The sequence below is a fragment of the Palaemon carinicauda genome, chromosome 17, assembly GCF_036898095.1.
Source record: "Palaemon carinicauda isolate YSFRI2023 chromosome 17, ASM3689809v2, whole genome shotgun sequence".
Lineage (NCBI taxonomy): Eukaryota > Metazoa > Arthropoda > Malacostraca > Decapoda > Palaemonidae > Palaemon > Palaemon carinicauda.
In genome coordinates, this window is record NC_090741.1 from 62,193,288 (window position 1) to 62,199,820 (window position 6,533).

Genomic DNA, 6,533 nt, shown 5'->3' on the forward strand with positions numbered 1-6,533 from the left:
CTTATAGCATTCTGCTTTTCCAACTAGGGTTGTAGCTTAATAATAATAATAATAATAATAATAATAATAATAATAATAATAATAATAATACTTTAAGCAGGCTCATCAACTTGGCGTCGAACCCCTTACACACAATGCGCCACTCACCTATGAGCCCTACTTGTAACCCAACACAGTGCACTACCTACCAAGTACTCAATTCACTACTTAGATCAATGGTTGGCCGGTGGACTTAACTGAGATCATTTAAAGGTTGCTCGTGAAAGGCAGAGACAGGAAAATACCTTAGAGAATGACCATATGAACATAAGATCAGCGCCCAAGTTAGGACCAGGGAGGGCCAGGCAATGTCTGCTGATGACTCAGCAGATAGACCTATAGGCTCCCCAAACCCCCATCCTTAGATCACAAGGATGATGAGGTTGCAGACACTGCAGGAAACTATCGAGTTTGAGCGTGATTCGAACCCAAGTCCGGCAGATCACCAGGCAGGAACGTTTCCAATAGGCCACCATAACCCTGAATGACAATATAGTGGCATTTGCGGGTCTTGAACCCCCGTCCAACATATTGCCAAGCCGGACCGTTCCAGATAGGTTATCCCATCACGCATATAATGTATTTTTCACTGTCACTGATTCACCAGTATTATCATTTTCACTGTCATATCAATAAATCTCACTATTATTAAACAATGGCCGTAATATTATTGTGCTATCTCAAAGAATGTCAGATTCACTTCTTCACATTCAATTGATTGTGTTTAATCTCAAACTATCCGAAGCCCATTTTAAATAGTCACTGATATGTTATCATAATTCACCATCATGATAATAATCCCGTGACCATGTTCACCATCATGTTAATAATTCTGTGACCATGTTCACTATCATGTTTATAATCCTCTGATCATGTTCATTATCATGTTAATAAACATGTTATCATGTTCACTACTATATTAATATTCCTGTGACAATGTTCACTATCCTGTTAATAATCCTGTATCCATGGTCACTATCATGTTAATAATCCTATGACCATGTTCACTATCATGTTTATAATCCTCTATTCATGTTCACTATCATGTTAATAAACATGTTATCATGTTCACTATCACATTAATATTCTTCTGTTAATAATCCTGTATCCATGGTCACCATCATGTTAATAATCCTCTGATCATGTTCACTATCATGTTAATAAACATGTTATCATGTTCACTATCATATTAATATTCTTCTGTTAATAATCCTGTATCCATGGTCACTATCATGTTAATAATCCCGTGACCATGTTCACCATCATGTTAATAGTCCTCTGTTCATGTTCACTATCATGTTAATAAACATGTTTTCATGTTCACTATCATATTAATATTCCTCCGACCATGTTCATAATCATGTTAATAATGTTCTGACTATGTTCACTATGTTAATAATCCTGTATCCATGTTCACTATCATGTTAATAACCCAGTGACCATGTTCACTATCAAGTCATCATGTCCACCACCATAGCAAAATGCACTCCTCCCAACTCATTATCAGACCTACCACATTCTCCATCATATCATCAACCGCAATTTCCATTCAAAATACCAAACCATCCCATTCACAATCCCATCACAGCATTCACTATCACGCCAATCACTATGCATGGAATGCAGGATTGATTAAAACGATCCTTTCAATATCAACACCCAATATAAAAAGGCATAATATACTTTTTTTTGGCATTTTTTTTTTGGGGAGGGGGGCATTTTTTTCACCTATTGAAAAAGGCAATTAAAACAAAATGGAAAAGCACTGTATGACCCGGATATATTACAGTCGTTAATGGATGTGTTTTTTTTTTAAATATATATAAATTTTCATATTCCATCGGCATTTTATTTTCTGGTGAATAATTGTGCGTATGTGTTTTTGTTTAATATTTATCTAACTCCTTATTGGTCTTTTCAAATAATCATTTCACTTTTATAGTTTTAATTTTCATTTTAAGGGCTCCTCTCATTTTATGTATGTATGTATGTATGTATGTATGTATATATATATATATATATATATATATACAGAGAGAGAGAGAGAGAGAGAGAATCACACAACAACAAATGTAGCCATTTCTAGTCTACTGCAGGAAAAAGGCCTCACGTATGTCCTTAGTCATGTCTGGAGTTGGGCCTTTTTCATCAGCTCGCTGGTCACGGCAGATTGGTGATGGTGGGAGAAATTCGTCTGAACGCTTACAGAAAACCAACCAAGTATGGGTGACCCTGACTCGTACAGCTTTGCTGATCATTTTATATATATATATATATGTATGTTTATATATACATATATATATATTATTATTATTAATTGCTAAGCTACAACCCTAGTTGGAAGCGCAGGATGCTATAAGCCCAGGGGCCCCAACAGGGAAAATAGCCCAGTGACGAAAGGAAACAAGTAAAAATAAAATATTTTAAGAGCAGTAACAACATTAAAATAAATATTTCCTAAATAAACTATAAATACTTTAACAAAACAAGAGGAAGAGAAATTAGATAGAATAGTGTGCCCGAGTGTACCCTCAAGCAAGGGAACTCTAACCTACGACAGTGGAAGACCATGGTACAGAGGCTATGACACTACCCAAGACTAGAGAACAATGGTTTGATTTTGGAGTGTCCTCCTCCTGGAAGAGCTGCTTACCATAGCTAGGGAGTCTTTTCTACCCTTACCAAGATGAGAGTAGCCACTGAACCATTACAGTGCAGTAGTTAACCCCTTGAGTGAAGAAGAATTGTTTGGTAATCTCAGTGTTGTCAAGTGTATGAGGACAGAGGATAATATGTAAAGAATAGGCCAGACTATTAGGTGTATGTGTAGGCAAAGGGAAAAACAGTAACCAGAGAGAAGGATTCAATGTAGTAGAGTCTGGCCAGTCAAAGGATCCTATAACTCTCTATCCGTAATATCTCAACGGGAGGCAGGTGGCCTGGCTAACCTACTACCTCCATATATATATATATATATATATAACGAGCTCATTACCAGGAAATATTTTGTTGTTTTAACATAAATAGCAAATAAAAAGTACCTGGTAGTTAGTCAATAGTAGGAAGTTGCTGCTTGGCATTGGTTTTGAATAAGGTTTTGTGGGGTGAGACTGCAAGGCCCACACCCACCTCCATCATTGTTTATGGGGATTATATGTTTTCATAGTGGTACCCCATCCAAGTACCAACCTCAAACAACCTTCCCAACCTCTGCTGATGAAATTATCTCTCTCTCTCTCTCTCTCTCTCTCTCTCTCTCTCTCTCCAACTATATACACAAATAAAATTCATTGCATTGGTATACTAACATGGGTAACAGCCTGACATATTTTAAACTTTTTTTTCACTTTTTTTATTTTTCTTTGAAAAAAATGCATCGGGTGAATTTTTGTTCGTTTGCAATTCAAAGTCCATTTGATTCCATGTTGTTATTCGAATCAACTTTCAGATGAATAAAAAAAAATATTCTGAAAATATACAAAATGAATTTTAAGCGGTCGGAGTAAGCCCTACCCTTCATCATTTTCATTTCTCGACCCTTTTTTCGACCTTGACCTTGACCTGAACATGAATTAATTGACATGGATTTTCATACTCTATAATATGAACCAAGTTTCAAGTCTTTGTTTTGTTATTGATAAAATGGTATTATTTAATTTCTATAAGTATAATAATTAAATTTTCTTATTAATCAAACCTCTTAAAACACATTATCATATGTGTATTACCGGAAGTAAACAGCTCTATAAAAATAACCAGATGAGCCAATTAAAAACAGATATTGAAATTAGATATTTTTATTTAGGAATCGAATCATTTCAAACAAATTCTGAAATGATCTGTATGAAAAAAAGTTATATAAGCCAATTAAAAAAATATATTGAAATCAATTTATATATATATATATATATATATATATGTAAATATATGTATATATATACATACATATATGTTACTAGCTAAGCTACAACCCTAGTTGGAAAAGCAAGATGCTATAAGCCCTGGGGCTCCAACAGGAAAAAATAGCCCAGTGAGGAAAAGAAATATGGAAATGAATAAACGATAGGAGAAATAATGAATATATATACATACACACACACACACACACACACACACATATATATATATATATATATATATGGTTCAAGTCACTCTCAGAATTCTCTTACTTCCTTTGTGTTCCCTGACTTCTATCGTATCTCTCACGTCCTTGATAGTTAAGCCTAACCTCTATTCTTTCATATCTTCTATTCTTACAAAAACACCTATAGCTTTGGGGGCTTGGTGTAGCAAAATACCCATAGACTGTCCATACAATATACATCAACTCCTCAAAAAAAAAAAAAAAAAAAAAAAAAAAAAGAGAGAGAGAGAGAGAGAGAGAGAGAGAGAGAGAGAGAGAAGATTTCCAGTACCTTATATATCCTGAGAAGATTTGTCAGACTTAAGCTGATTTTGTTTCCGTAGAAGATTTGTTTTTTGCCCCGACATCAATGGATGTAAGAAAATGGTGAACTTTGTGCAATTACTGACACAGGGCGACTTTGGAGGACTGTCCGAGTTTCCACTGTTCGTGTATAAAATCTATTTATCTAAATAGTATATTAACTTTATCTAATATGTAATTCAACTTTATCTTATATGTAATATTTAATTTTAATTGTTCATTATTTCTCATATCGTTTATCTATTTCCTTATTTTCTTTCCTCACTTGGGTATTTTTCCATGTTGGAGCCCTTGGGTTTATAGCATCTTGCTTTTCCAACTAGGGTTGTAGATTAGCTAGTATTACATTATATTATATTATATTATATTAATATTAATAACAATAAAAAATTTCATTTGATCTAATTACTAATTTAACTATCTAATAAGTAATTTAACTTTATCTAGGTAGTAATTCCACTTAAATACAAATTTTCACTTTACTAAATAAATAACCTCACTTTATGTAATAAGCAGTTTCACTTTAAATAATAAATCCTCCAGTAAGAAAATAAGAATATTTCATAGAAGAATCTGAAAAGATCCGATTAACATCATATTTCTACATTACTTTATAAAATCATATATAATTACTATATCCATTAATCAAAGTCGTATCAGGATATACGTCCCCTGATTTATACGACATCCTTAAGAAAATTTTAAGGATATTCGCGCCAGGAGTTAGAATTCTGGAGACCTCAAGGTCAATTCTCTGGGAATATCACTGTAGTTCAAATATTCCTTGGAAGCTACTTATAGGAACCTTCCATCAGGACGACATGGCTATCTCACCCAAAAATAGATTTTCTCTTCGGTCAAATTCCGTTTATTATGGTGAATAGGTCGAATAAAAATAAAAGATAACAAAATATAAATTTATAAATTTCCCACGTAACTGGGACAGACCGACTTTAAAAAAAATTGTGGTTTTCTCCACTGTAATAAAAAATATAAAATTCTAATAAATGAATATTAGATAAAAACTATCAACCTATCAAATTCTTGAAAAAAAAATATTAGAAATATCTGTAATTACGCACAGCAAGGGATGGATTTGACAGATCCCTTTAAAAATATTGTCATACAGTAAATATATATTTTTAGCGAAGCAATGAATTTCTTCGGTGTGGAAGTGTGATGGAAATGATTAATATTACTATTATTATTATTATTATTATTATCATTATTATTATTATTATTATTATTATTATTAAAGCTACAACCCTAGTTGGAAAAGCATGATGCTTAAAGCCCAGGGGCTCCAACAGGGAAAATAGCCCAGTGAAGAAAGGAAACAAGGAAAAATAAAATATTTTAAGGAGAGTAACAACATTAAAATGAATATCTCTTATATGAACTATAAAAACTTTAACAAAACCAGAAGAGAAATAAGATAGAATAGAGTGCTCGAGTGTACCCTCAAGCAAGAGAACTCTAACCCAAGACTGGATTGGAGGGAAAAGTCAGGGAAAGGACAGCTGATCAAGGAGTTTGAAGTTGTCAGTGGGAAAATGATCAGTTAGGGACAGATTGTGGGATGGTTGGGTCAGGTGTCGCCGCGCTAATTGGTGATCGTGAAGAAAAACTGCAGGGGCTGGTGAAAGTTTGGAATTGTTATCGAAAGGAGAAGGTTGGTATGAAATGTTATGAGTTAGGTAACGGGCATAAACGAAAAAGAGGAAGATAGAGAGAAATTAATGTTTATATTGAAAGAAAAGAATTAGTTGATTCATGAACGCATCTTATAGTAAATATAGCAAATGACGGTACAATGAAAAAAAAGTATATCACTGCAGCAATTATGGTACACAGAGTTGGTGGTGATTATGACAAGTACACTTTGTATCTATCAATCATGCTTTATATATGTATCTATTTAATATATATATATATATATATATATGTATATATATACACACATATACATACGCACACATTTACATATATACATGTGTGTATGTACACAAATAGATATATATATATATATATATATACATATATATAC